We start from the raw sequence: 14,028 nt of genomic DNA, 5'->3' as shown, positions 1-14,028 counted from the left end.
ACTCGTTCTCTCCATATCTAATTCTAAACACAGGCTCTCCTACTCTCGTAAAAACTTTTGACTGCTCTTAACAGCTGTCGTCCTATCCCATATATGTGCAATACCTCCCACAGTGCCTTCCTCTCTAACTGTCAGAAGCCTTTTCCCAATCCATTAAGGCCCAAAAAACATCCTTACCTTTTCTTAAAACTTCCTCACATATCTGTCTTACCATAAAACTCTGATCCACGCAACCCCTACCTGTCCTAAGCGCACACTCTTCCTCACCAATTACTCCCTCTATTCCTCTTCTAATCCTATCAATCAAAACCCTCACATAAGCCTTCCCAACTACACTTAACAAACTGATCCCTCTGAAACTACAGTCACACTTGTCCCCTTTTCCCATGTAAAGTGGAACTATACAGGCACTCCTCCAGTCCTCCGGCACTCTACCATCTTTTAGACAAACCTTACACAACCTCACCAGCCAGTCCACCATCATTGTATCTCCCTTTTTTTAGAAACTCTGAATGACACCCATCAGACCCAGGTGTCTTACCTGTTCACATAATTCTAATAATTGGCTTCACCTCATCTTTCCTTATTTCTCCTCAATTTTCCTCATTCATTACTGTCATTTTCTTAGCACTTCCTACTGCAACTACCTTTCCCTCCCTATCTTCCTTCACATTGAGCAACTCCCTAAAATACTCTGCCCATTTTCCTCCTACTGCCGTCTCTTCCATTATCATCTCTCCATCTGCACCTTTTACCTTTTCTTCTCTACTTGATTCGCCTCTACTTTCTCTTTTAATTTCCTTCGAAAACATCTTTTTATTACTTTCAAAAATTTCTATCATATTCTTACCCCATTTTGCATCTCTCCTCTTTGCCTCCTTTATGTTATGCTTTACTTCTCTTTTCTTTGTACTTTTCATACGATTCTCTCGTCCTGTTTTGTAACCAATCTGTGAATGCTTGTTTCTTCTCTTCTACAACACTCTTTGCTTCATCATCCCACCACTCTCAACTCTTCCTTCGATTTCCTCCTTGTTCCACAGACCATCTCTGCACACTTTTTGACTCCCTCCTTTAACTACCCCCATTCTTCCTCCACTCCTGGTTCTCCACTGTCCTTCACTCCCTCCCACTCCTCTCTCAGCTTCTTCTTGTACTCCTTCTCATTTTCTTTCTTATTTAAGTAATTTAATCTAAGCACCTCCCTACTTTCTGTTCCTTTCCTCTTTCTCCACTCTCAACTTACCTTCCACCAAAAAATTATTTGATATTCCCCCACTCTCTCCCCTTAGAACATGCATCTCCAAAATTCTTGCTACTCTTGTCCTGGGAATAAATAGAAAATATAATTAACAATAGGGAAATTAAAGTAAAGAAAAGGAAGACAAGAAACACAAGAACACAAAGGAAAAAATAAAAGAACAATAAGGAAAGCGAAAATAAGAGAAACGACAGAAAAAGAAAGGAAGCAATTGTACTCACCTCGATGGCATCAACTTTCTATAATGACCTCCTCCTTCACTTACCTGGAGCATAGAAAGGATTACATTAGTGAGTGAAGAAGACATAAATATCGATATAAATAAACATGATATTTGCATTGGCAATACCACATTGTTCTTTTAAACTTCTTATAGCGTCCACGAAGGGGAAATAAAGAAGAGACGAACGAATCGACCACGAATTCTCGAACCAGTTTCCGCAAGGGCTCGAAACTCTACCGTTGCTATCTGAAATGGAAGCATCATGAAATATTCTTAACACACCCACCTGCCATGTGTTGTTCAAATGTCAACTCAGAGTAAAGCGTGACGCCCAAGATGTTCACCGCATTCCTACAAAATTAATCAGTCCAGGAGGAGGTTGCTCAGCGGTGAATTACCACTACGGGATCGCAAAAACGAAGACTTTTGACTTGGACGCGCTAACTGTCGTGTTCCAATCGGTGTTTGAGGAAACGCAGAAAGCACGACGAGGCTGGGGCGTGGGAATTGTCGCGAGCAAAATCTTTTCCCACACAACTTCTATCCTGACGACCCACATAGCTACCTTCAAAATATACACCCTTCACTCCATTCTCCCCAACTATTTCTTTAACACATCCATACTATGTGCATAAATCCTGGTGCAATATCTCTTTTAGACTTTCTCTTTTTAACATGTATCTTTATAATTCTTAAAACATATTTCATACATAATATCTGGTGCACAACCTCTTCGTTTTTCTCAAGCATCACAAAAAATGACGTTTCTTTGAGAATGGCCAAATTATATATATAAAATCCGGCTTTCACAATTATCGCAAAGCTTTCAGATTTCTAAATATCCATATCATATACATAAAGTGTGATACGCAGCCTCTTTCAGCCTTTCTGTCTTTACTATAAAGCTTTCGTATTCTACTACCTATATTATACACATAAAATTCCGTACACATTCTCTTAAGCACTCTTTTCTACATATTTTCAAAATCTAATTTCTCGAATTACCAACTCTGGTGAAACCACACGCGGTTCAGAAGCAATTGGCCCTTATGGCTTGTATCCTTCTATTTACTTTCACTTTTGATATTTGTCCACCATTTTATACTTTTTTTCTGAGATTCTTGTAGCTTCCTCCATTTCTGTCATTTTATTATAGTCCTTGTTTATTAACTTGATTTAATTAACTAAATTCATGTCATTATTCATTCAATACTTGTAACCTACTTAATCCTTCCCTTAGGTTACCTTGCAAAAATGTAAATGAACATTTTAATTCAACGACTAAAATATTCAAACTCGCACTAACCTATTCCTTTGTAAATGTACAATTCTTTCCGAGCGGGTCCCTTCCCGACTTCGGATACTTCTGATCCCTTCCCCCGTCACGATTTCCTGCGATATTTTCATATTGTGACTGTCCATACGAGCATTCACAGATTGGTTATAAAATAGAACGAGAGAATCATATGAGAGGTACAAAGAAAAGAGAAGTAAAGCATAACATAAAGGAGGTAAAGAGGAGAGATGTGAAATGGGGGTAAGTGTATGAAAAAAATTGAAAATAACAAAAAGATGTTTTGTAAAGAAATTAAGAGAAGGGATGGAGGTGAATCAAGTAGAGAAGAAAAGGTAAAAGGTACAGATGGAGAGATGATAATGGAAGAGACGGTAATAAGGAAGTTACTAAATGTGAAGGAGGATAGGGAGGGAAAGGTATTGGAGCGGGAACCGATAAGAAAATGACAGTGATGAATGAGCAAAATTGAGGAGAAATAAGGAAAGATGAGGTGAAGCCAGTTATTAAAATTACGAGTACAGGTAAGGCTCTTGGGTTGGATGGGTGTCATGCGGAGAGTCTAAAAAAGGGGATATACAGTGATGGTAGACTGGCTGGTGAGGTTGTTTAATGTTTGTCTAAAAAGTTGTAGAGTGCCGGAGGACTGGAGGAGTGCCTGTATAGTTCCACTCTGTAAGGGAAAAGGGGATAAGTGTGAGTGTAGTAGTTTCAGAGGGATCAGTTTGTTGAGTGTAGTTGGGAAGGCTTATGTGAGGGTTTTGATTGAGAGGATTAGGAGAAGAGCAGAGGGAATAATTGGTGAGGAACAGTGTGGGTTTAGGACAGGTAAGGGTTGCGTGGATCAGATTTTTGTGGTAAGGCAGATATGTGAGGAAGCTTTAGGAATAAGTAAGGTTTTTTTTTGGGGGGGGGGCTTGATGGATTGGGAAAAGGCTTCTGACAGGGTAGAGAGGAAGGCACTGTGGTAGGTATTGCACATATATGGGATAGGAGGAAAGCTGTTTAGAGCAGTCAAAAGTTTTTACGATAGTAGAGACTGTGTTAGAATTAATAATGGAGAGAGTTGTTTGAGGTAAAGGTGGGACTTCGCCATGGATATGTTATACCACCTTGGCTGTTCAATCTATACATGGATGGGGTGGTGCGAGAGGTAAATGCAAGGGTAATGGGCCGGAGATAGATGGTTAAAGAAAATGAAGAAAAGTGGGAGATAAGCCAGTTATTTGCTGACGACACTACGCTTATGGTTGGATCAGAAGGATTAAGGAAGTTAGTGACAGAGTCTGGGAAGGTGTGCAAAATAAGGAAGTTGAAGATAAATGTGAGTAAAAGTAAGGTGATGAGATGTATAAGAGGAGAATGTGGCTTCAAATTGGAAGCGAGTATTAAGGGAGAAAGACTGGAAGTGGATAGTTTTAGATACTTGGGTGCGAATGTGATAGGAAAGGGAGGAGTGGAGGTGGAGGTAGAATGTAGATTAAGAGAAGCAAGTAAATGCCTAGGGAGGTTAAAAGTATAATGAGAAATAGACATGGAACATAAGAGAGGAAGAGAGAAGGAGTTTGAATGTGTTTTAAATTAAATGCCTGAGAAGTATGGTAGGGGTTACTAGGCTGGATCGAGTGTGAAACGAGGTGAGGAGGAGAGCGGGGGTGGAAAGGGAGTTGGGAGATAGGGTTAATGAAAGAGTATTGGGATGGTTTGGGCACATGGAAAGAATGAGCGAAGAAGATTAGTAAAAGAGGTGTGGAAGGCAGAGGTGGAAGGAATGAACATGAGGGGGACCAAGGATGAGATGGATGGATGGATGGGATAAAAGGGCCATTGGGTAAGAGGGGAATGTCTGTTGAGGAAGGACTGGAGAAGACAGAAGATAGGGGTGAGTGGAGAATAGTTGTGTATGGATGATGCGGTGATGCAAGAAAGGGAGTGGGTAGGGGATGGGGGGGTACATGTGAATGGTATTTTGATGCAGCCCGAAGGGATTTCTCCCCGGCTTCTCTTTTTCTCCACGAGGGGGATAGAGAGTAGGGGTCGCCGATTAAATGAGCATCCTTGCTGTGGATGTACTGTGTATTGCTACAGAAATGAAGGTGCACACACTTAGGGATAGTTACTGGGACTAATCAGAGTTGTTTTACAGGGTTCAGTCGCAAATTTGCGGCCAAGTGTGGACATGCCCTTGGTATAGCAGCACCTCCTCATGTGAGTGCAGCAGAAGTGAGAGACAAGCCCAGTTTTCACCCACTTGAAGATACTGCCTTGGCATTTAGGAACCTATGTGGCATTAACAGCTACTGGGTTATACATGCGCTCGACACGGTGTTCACTGCCTCAAAGCCAGACAGCAGAGCCCCAATCCGAAAAGTCCACGAGACTATAAAAATAACCGAGCAAGTGGGTCTGCCCCACACCTATCATAACTCTAACTTCCTTCCATTTCATTCTTTCCTTACACTAAACCCCAAAATCCCCTCCTCCCTCCCTCTCCCCCATCTTATCTATCCTGCATTCTAACTAACTCTCAACTTACCCAAGTTCAAATCTCCTGAACCCCTTCACTGCGGCGAGTTCAATTTTCAATTCCAGTCTAACAAATACTAGAGGATTATATATCAATAAATAACACTAAATGAATCAATGTAAATATATAAACAAAATAAACATAAATAAAATGCGCGCAAAGAGCCACTCCGAAAAGAAAATAACAAAGAGAATACCAACTGTAAGTCAAATGTCTTGCCTAGTGGTACAAGGCCTCGTCTTGGCCAGAGCCCATGGACCACTTTGGTGAACAAAATCATATGGTATCAACCTGAACATAATTTCACGTCATCTACATAAAGGAACAACACACACTAAGCGCCATGGGTTCCCTTTCCCTAGATGCAATCAAAGGCCCATATATAGAATTGTATTTGTGAGTGCGGGCGTGGGCTACGTGATCATGGGTTTATATGAAAATATCCGAAAGTGACTATGTAATGTGAAAATATTCGTATATGAAATATATGAAAATATCCGTAAGTGGCTCTCTTTCAAGAGAGAGAAAGGGGGGGTGGGGAAAGGGAAAGAGGGAGAGAGAAAGAGGGAGAGGGAGTAGAGGGTGAGAGGGAGGTAGAAGGAGGGGTGAAAGAGAAATAAAGAGGGGAAGAGATGGAGAGGGAAAAAGGGTGAGGGCAAGCATGAGAGGAAGGGAAAGAGAGAGAGAGAGAGAGAGAGAGAGAGAGAGAGAGAGAGAGAGAGAGAGAGAGAGAGTGAGGGCAAGGGAGAGAGAGTGAGGGCAAGGGAGAGAGAGTGAGGGAGAAAGAGAGAAAGAGGGAAAAAGAGAGGGAAAGGGAAAGAGAGAGGGAGAGGAAAAGAGAGAGGGAGAGGGAAAGAGGGGAGGGAAAGAGAGAGGGAGAGGGAAAGAGAGAGGGAGAGGGAAAGCATAAGAAAAAAAAAGAGAGAGAGAGAGAGAGAGAGAGAGAGAGAGAGAGAGAGAGAGAGAGAGAGAGAGAGAGAGAGAGAAGGAAAGGGAGAGAGAGTGAGGGGGAAGGGAGAGAGAGGGAGGGAGAAAGAGAGAAAGAGGGAAAAAGAGAGGGAAAGGGAAAGAGAGAGGGAGAGGAAAAGAGAGAGGGAGAGGGAAAGAGGGGAGGGAAAGAGAGAGGGAGAGGGAAAGAGAGAGGGAGAGGGAAAGCATAAAAAAAGAGAGAGAGAGAGAGAGAGAGAGAGAGAGAGAGAGAGAGAGAGAGAGAGAGAGAGAGAGAGAGAGAGAGAGAGAGAGAGAGAGAGAGAGAGAGAGAGAGAGAGAGAGAGAGAGAGAGAGAGAGAGAGAGAGAGAGAGAGAGAGAGAGAGAGAGAGAGAGAGAGAGAGAGAGAGAGAGAGAGAGAGAGAGAGAGGAGGGAAACAGAGAGAGGAAAAGCGAGAGAGAGGGAAAGATAGATAAACACTGAATAAACTTTTCCATCCAATGCGACGAAATTATTCCTGGAAACAATGCCAATGTTTATCACACTGTACAGAACACACTAATCACGACAGCGAACTGAGCAAGAAAAACGTTAAGATATTTTCGTTGTCATTCACCCAACTCCCCAGTTCTGTTGCCATCTCCTTAAGTCGCCCTCCCTATCGCTCTCACCTGTCTGGCACGACCCTCGCTACACTGCAACCACATAGAAAGGACCCAAAGCCGGCATTGCATCTTCTGCTTTTCACTTGTAGTATATCTTGCTTCTCACTTGCTGTGTATCTTCAGCTTCTCGCTGCATTGTATCATCTGCTTCTCACTTGCAGTGTATCTTCAGCTTCTCGCTGCATTGTATCATCTGCTTCTCACTTGCAGTGTACATTCTACTTCTCACTTGCAACGTATCTTCTGCTTCTCACTTGCAGTGTACATTCTACTTCTCACTTGCAACGTATCTTCTGCTTCTCACTTGCAGTATATCTTCGGCTTCTTACTTGCAGTATACCTTCTGCGTCTTAATTGCAGTGTATTTACAGCTTCTTGTTTGCAGGATATATTCTGCTTCTCACTCGCAGTGCATTCTCTATTCGCCCCCCCCCCTGCACTGTTCCCTTCAACTCATATGGATTACTGATTGTACACTTTATTTGGTCGATATTTTAGGAATTTAACTAAGTCAACATTGTTTTATATAGCTTTCAGTAAAAAGAGAGCGCTCATCATTGCTCTCCCTCCTTCTTTAAATCTCTCTTGTACTAACTCAATCACTCCCTTTGGTGCGATATTGTCCCTAAGAATAGAAATGCTGGTTATATGAAAAAATAACTCCCTTTCTTGCACTGGATCCCCGAGTTCTTTCCTACATTGCACCATGTACCCTTTTTGTACTGCATCGCCCTCTACTTTCTTGCACTGTATCTTGTCCATTTCTTGCACAGCAAAGTCCGATCATTTCCCTCACTCCGTTTTTTACTTTGAACAGCAGCCTCAGTCTCTGCCTGGTTCTTTCATTATGTTCTATAATATCTTTACAATCTCCCACCTCCTTTCACTCTAGCACATCGACACATTCCATTCACTCTATCCTCTGTCGACTCCTTTCATTAAATATTTTATCCTTTACTTGGATTTTATCTTTTTTCCCTGTACTGTAGTACACCTTTTTTCCTTCGACCCTCCGCCCTTACCCTTAATCACATTTTGTCCCTCATCCAGATATCGTTCTTCCACCATTCCATCTTCCTCTAACCTGTATGATATCCTTTTCACGCCATCCCAGCATGTGGGCTATACCTTCTATCCTATATCACCTCCTGTGGTCCTCTGTATGACACCCTTTATCTCGTACTATAACCGTTTCCCTCTCCGGCACTGAACGCCTCTGGAACAGAGCGTCATTTTCTGTGACGTGATCAATGCCTTCAACACAGTGACACACTCTATGGCTCTTGTCTCGACGACAAAGGCTGTATCAAATCACATAAGCTCATCTGGGACAATGTCCACGAGGTGTGTTACCTTGTTGAAAAGGCTTTTGTGACTAGAGGCTTTTCCTCTTTGGCGCATATTATAGGCAGCGAAATGCAATCTCTCTACCCAATAATCGAGATGGTCGGGACCCTCGCATCATCAAGTTGTAGCCTCAGTTAATTCGTTGTACTTATATTGTCAATATCTCATCACTGGCAATCCATATATTACTAACGTTTTTGTTATCACAAATCTCAGCTCCCTAGACAATACTACGGACCATATTATCAATGAACACTGTACAAAAATGCCTTAATCCCTTAAATATGAAGACGCTCCGACCGCCCCCCCTCCAACCCTCAACAGAATCAATTCGCGTACAAGTTCTCTAAATGATATCGTCGTACAAATGAAGTCATCTCAACGAACTTGTTCGACTGAAGGCAGGATGCCGTGCTGAACACGTTAAGCGTATAGTCTCTGAACACAGAGTGATGCAGTGCTTGAACAGTGCCAGAGTAAGTCAATACAGTGAGCCATGCTCGAGGTGAGGGACTCCCGGAACGAATCTTCAAGAGCTCCTGATGCCTTGGGCACAGCACCAATGCTAGTCCTCGAGCGCACGCGCGCTCGTGTGTGTGTGTGTATGTGTGTGTGTGTGTGTGTGTGTGTGTGTGTGTGTGTGTGTGATGACAACCGGCAACAGCTACCCTCTTCCTGTTGCCATAATAATGCAGAAAACGTCTCTCACTATACAACACAAGGAACAACAAGAGTCCAGTTTCCTACAAGAAAGATTTATAGGAGGGACCGAAGAGCACTGCGTCATACGCAGTCAGTGAAACTTGAGGCGACAATTTTTATGTCATCCCCCATTTCTGTCCCGAAAGGTGAAATATTTATCTTTGTTAATCCATTACTTTTAGAAAAAGTCTGTTTTGTAGTTTATGCAGACTGAAGAATAAGTAGAAATATAGTTTTTATAAGCCGTTTTCCCATCATTCCGAGTCTGAAAACCTATGGACCAAATACACTCCGCCCCCACACACTACCTGAAACGCTCAAATTCTTCCATTTGACGAAAATTGACCCGTCTTGAACTCTTTTCCTAGATCAATGAATAATGTCGACAATTTTCAAGTTTGCTGTTATAAGTTGTGCCGAGATTCAAGACGTCACTGATTAACTGAACAAGCTATATGCATATTGACATGTAAGCACACATAACACTAAGTTCAACTACATACCATTTGGAAATGTTGTATTCACAGAAAGAAAAAAAAATCAATACAAATAACTTTAATGACTAAATACACCAAGCACTGCATTTCTTCCAATGAGAAAGCGAGGACAAGTTAAGGGCTACATGTGCCATCTCTTGCTCTCAAATCTCAGACCCAGTGTCGAAAAATCACATTCCCGTCCACATTTAAAATATCCTATTTCCATATGATCCCCATTAAAACAATAACAGGTCGGAAAGGGTTCAGCGACGAGATACGAAATATAAAAAATTATTAATGAAAATCGTATAAGATAAGAACATAAGAATGAAGGAGACTGCAAGAGACCATACGGCATACACTAGGTAGTGCTATGTCCATTACCACCTGTCATCCCCATCCATAAAGTTGTCTAACCGTTTCTTAAAACAACCGATAGTTTCAGCGCTCACTGAATGGTGTAGTGACTATGTATTCAGTTTTCTCTAGTTTATGTATACAGTTTTCCCGCGTAAACTGTTCTTGTAAGTCATATATGTCTCAATACACCCTGCAAAAGTATTGTAAAAATTATATTTCATCCTCATCCTCTAAATACTCCATATTAGAATATTTATTTGCATTACATTATAATATTCTTGTTTATGTAACATTTGAGTCTGTAAATATAGAAATGGGACTGTATTTGTATAAATGAATTCATGGACATCCACCCGAGGGTGTGCACGGCGATGTAACCAGGTTCGCAAATAATTTAACCATGTCAATTCAACCTACAATGGTTACAAAGTCGATTCCATTCGTTGACCACCCTATTAGTAAACCAATTCTTATTTCCTTCTCAAATATAAATCTGTCAAATCTAAATCCATTACTGCGAGTTCTGTCCTGTTGTCTTATTATGATGATCTTGTTTGTGTCACCCTTGTAGCCTTTGATCCACTTGAACACCTCAATTGGATCACCCCGCACTCTGCGTCTTTCCAGCGAGTGCAAGTTAAGGTGCCTAAGGCCCTCTTTGTAAGTTAAATTTCTGAGCCCATGTATTATTTTGGTCATACTCCTGTGTACTAATTCTAGTGAACTGATGTCCATTCTGCACTTACCTCTGCACTTCTATTCGTAGCCGTCCTAGCAATGAAACCTAATGCTCTGTTAGCTTTATTCCTGGCGCTAATGCATTGTTTCCTGAATTTAAGGTCAGGACTCACTAGAACTCCTAAGTCTCTCTCGCACTCAGTTTTCTCTAAAAACGTGTTATCTAAGCTGTATCTATTTTCGGGGTAGCGTAGCCCTACGTTTAACACGCTACACTTTGAGATATTGAAGGTCATTTGCCATTTCACTGACCATGTGAACTTCTTAAGATCATCCTGCAGAATCTCTGCGTCGTCTCCAGACCTAATTAGGCGTCCTATTTTAGTGTCGTCCGCAAACTTACTAGCATTAATATTAATCCCATTGTCCAAGACGTTTATGTACATAGTGAACAATAATGGGCCCAAAACCAAGCCCTAGGGGAACTCCACTAGAAACACTCCCCCATTTAGGTTTTACACCATCTATGGTGACTCGTTGTTTTCTGTCACTGATCCAAGATCTAATCCATCGTAACACTTTTCCTCCTATGCCATGGGCTTTGATTTTATTTAGTAGTTTCTGGTGGGGCATTTTGTCGAACGCTTTGCTAAAGTCAACGTAAATAACATCGTAACTATCATTGTTATCTGACGCCTTATATACTTTCGTGTAAAGAGATAGAATATTAGTCACACATGACTTACCCTTGGAGAAACCATACTGTGAGTCACGAATCAAATTATGTCTCTCGATGTGAACTCCGAGCCTATTAACTATTACTGATTCAAGCATTTTACCTATAACTGATATTCAGCGTCGAGGTTCAGAACAGTGAAAGGTAAAAAGAGACCGAGCGAAATATAGCAGATTCAAATAGAAACGAGATTCCATGTCACATAACCAATGACTGATGCAAACTTATCATCAATACGATTGCATGCAACATTTATAGATCAGAGTTTTAAATCCTGACACTTTACCTTAAGGCAAAACGTCCCAACACTCTACATTTATTCAAGGCAGGCAGGAATGATATGCTCAAGGTAATTCACTATTACATGTGACATAGAAATATACCACATTACAGTCCTTGCCATTTATGTCTTATGTTCTTATGCCATCATCCTTGCTCATCAACCATTTTTATGCCGGTGCTATGCCATTCTAAACGATACCCTTTTTCTTGACGTATATTGGAAAAAAATTAGATAGGTTTAGGCCACGAGGGACTACTTTCTCTCCAACCCATCCCTTTTAACTTGTGTACACGAACAGGCAAGGGAGAAATGGAGACGTAGAGAAAGGAAGAAGGGGATAAAGGATGGGGGGGGTGACGTGAGGGGAAGGAAGGGAGGCAGACATGCAGGAGGGAGGGAAGGAGGGAGGGAGGGGAGAGAGGGGGATAGAGGGAGAGAGAGAGAGAGAGAGAGAGAGAGAGAGAGAGAGAGAGAGAGAGAGAGAGAGAGAGAGAGAGAGAGAGAGAGAGAGAGAGAGAGAGAGAGAGAGAGAGAGATGGGGGGAGGGGGGGAGAAAAAAAGGCGAGAAAAGAGCCGGGAAAGGAAAGGGGGTGAAAGGAAGGGGGGAAAGAAGAGGGAAGGTGGGAGGGGGTAAGAGGGAAGAGAGTGAAAAAGGAGGAAAAGAGGGGAAAAGAGAAAAGGAGGAATGGAAATGGGGGAGAAATTTGGCCAAGGACATGGAGAAAGGGGACATAGAGTGGATGAGATCGCGGTTAGGAACGTAAAATAACCCCCAGATCCTCCCGATTCTTTCCTGATCCATTAAATGTTGTTCAAATTTTAGTTTTTGTAGAGTTCTTCTTCTAGAGCGCCATATCAGCCTAAGAAACAGTAGCGGACCATTTGTTACTTGCAAGGCATGCAACTAGCAGTACACATGACTAGTTTCATTAGCTGATATCGGTACGAAAAATGCAAGTGTATTGCGAACGAAGGCAGCTGTGGCCGAGAGCAGCACATTCGGTCTACTTGTTCAGTCAGCCAACACAAGCGGGAGTCACCGGGAGCCGTTGGAATGGAGCCTGGGCCTACGCAGAAGACGAAGCATGACCCAAGCCAAAGCGACGCAACGGCAGACACGGAAACGTTATTTTTACTCTTTCACATAAATACATGTTTTCCAGAAGCGAGGAGTGACAGATTGGAGTAGGCGTGGAGTAAGAATGTAGGAGAATATATATATATATATATATATATATATATATATATATATATATATATATATATATATATATATATATATATATATATATATATATACATATATATATATATATATATATATATATATAATAAAAAATAAATCGTTTATTACTGCGCAAGCGTCACACACCTGAGCCGAACCTTGGTCGACTGTGGCCGATTCAGTAGTTTGTTTATTCTGCAGCCAACCTCTATTGGAAAACACGAAGAAACTTGTCTAAGTAAAAGCGTCTCCTGTCTCTACACCACAAGAGTACACATCCCCGAGAAATTAGTGATGACTGCTGCTGCTGCTGCTGCTGTTGGACACAGCTGAGGCTACGACTCACAAGCACCACTGAGCTCTCCATTTTTTTTACAATGTTTGTCAGACAAAGAGCGAATGCTTGCGATATAAGGCTTCTCATTATTCAATAACTTCTAATTGAGAGCAAAATCGTACACGTTTTATGCGTGAATCGTTTGTGGCCTTTGAATGTTGAAATACGTCTCACTAATTGGACTGCTTCTTAAATTCCAAAATGATGGTGGCATTCTCATAATTATCCCGTGAAGAGCAGTTGGGTGCTCGCCAGTTTAAAGAGGTTCGATCGACTCCAGTGTTTGAATATTTACCTACGTTCCACTGATGCATAATCTACGTACCCAGCAGAGCATGCATTAACGTCAATATACTGTACGTATACCTATGCATAGGTTTCTCGTTCTTGGCGGTGACTTCAAATCAAATGTACGAGGTACACAGATTACATGTGGCATGCAATATAGTAGCCTCAGGTTCAATCCTCAATAGGACTGTAATGGTGACTGGCGCTTGCTTTGGCTATCCAAGTTTATGGGTAAAAGGTGACTTCTGGCCGCAGTAATTCCATGTTCTTATACTTTTAACTAATGTGGCGCGTTTGATTTGCATTTCGTGTCTAAGGCATTCACCCAATACGACAGACAACTAGCAATGACTGTTTCAGAGTCCATTTAGAAAAGTTAGTTGTTTCGGCCAAAGCTCATCAACTGGCGTGAGTTCCTAAGTACACCTACTCCACTACAGTTAGTTACTTGACACGTGATTAATAATTTCCAACTAATGACGTGGAATTTTTCATTGGAGTGTCTCTTTAGTATAACTGACGACTTCATCTTATCGAGTTTAAAAAGGGGTTCTTTCACATGTTGAAATTCTGTTGCGGAACAGGACGATAGGCTACAAACATTTCCCTATCGAAAGAAAAATTGTTCTTCGAGTATTCTCCTCCGACTAGATACTTCACAACTACAGAATCTCGCACGTCGTCGCTGACTCCA

Source organism: Oratosquilla oratoria, chromosome 15, assembly GCF_046742065.1.
Source record: "Oratosquilla oratoria isolate Oo_2021 chromosome 15, ASM4674206v1, whole genome shotgun sequence".
Taxonomy (NCBI): Eukaryota; Metazoa; Arthropoda; class Malacostraca; order Stomatopoda; family Squillidae; genus Oratosquilla; species Oratosquilla oratoria.
This window is presented reverse-complemented; position numbering follows the sequence as displayed.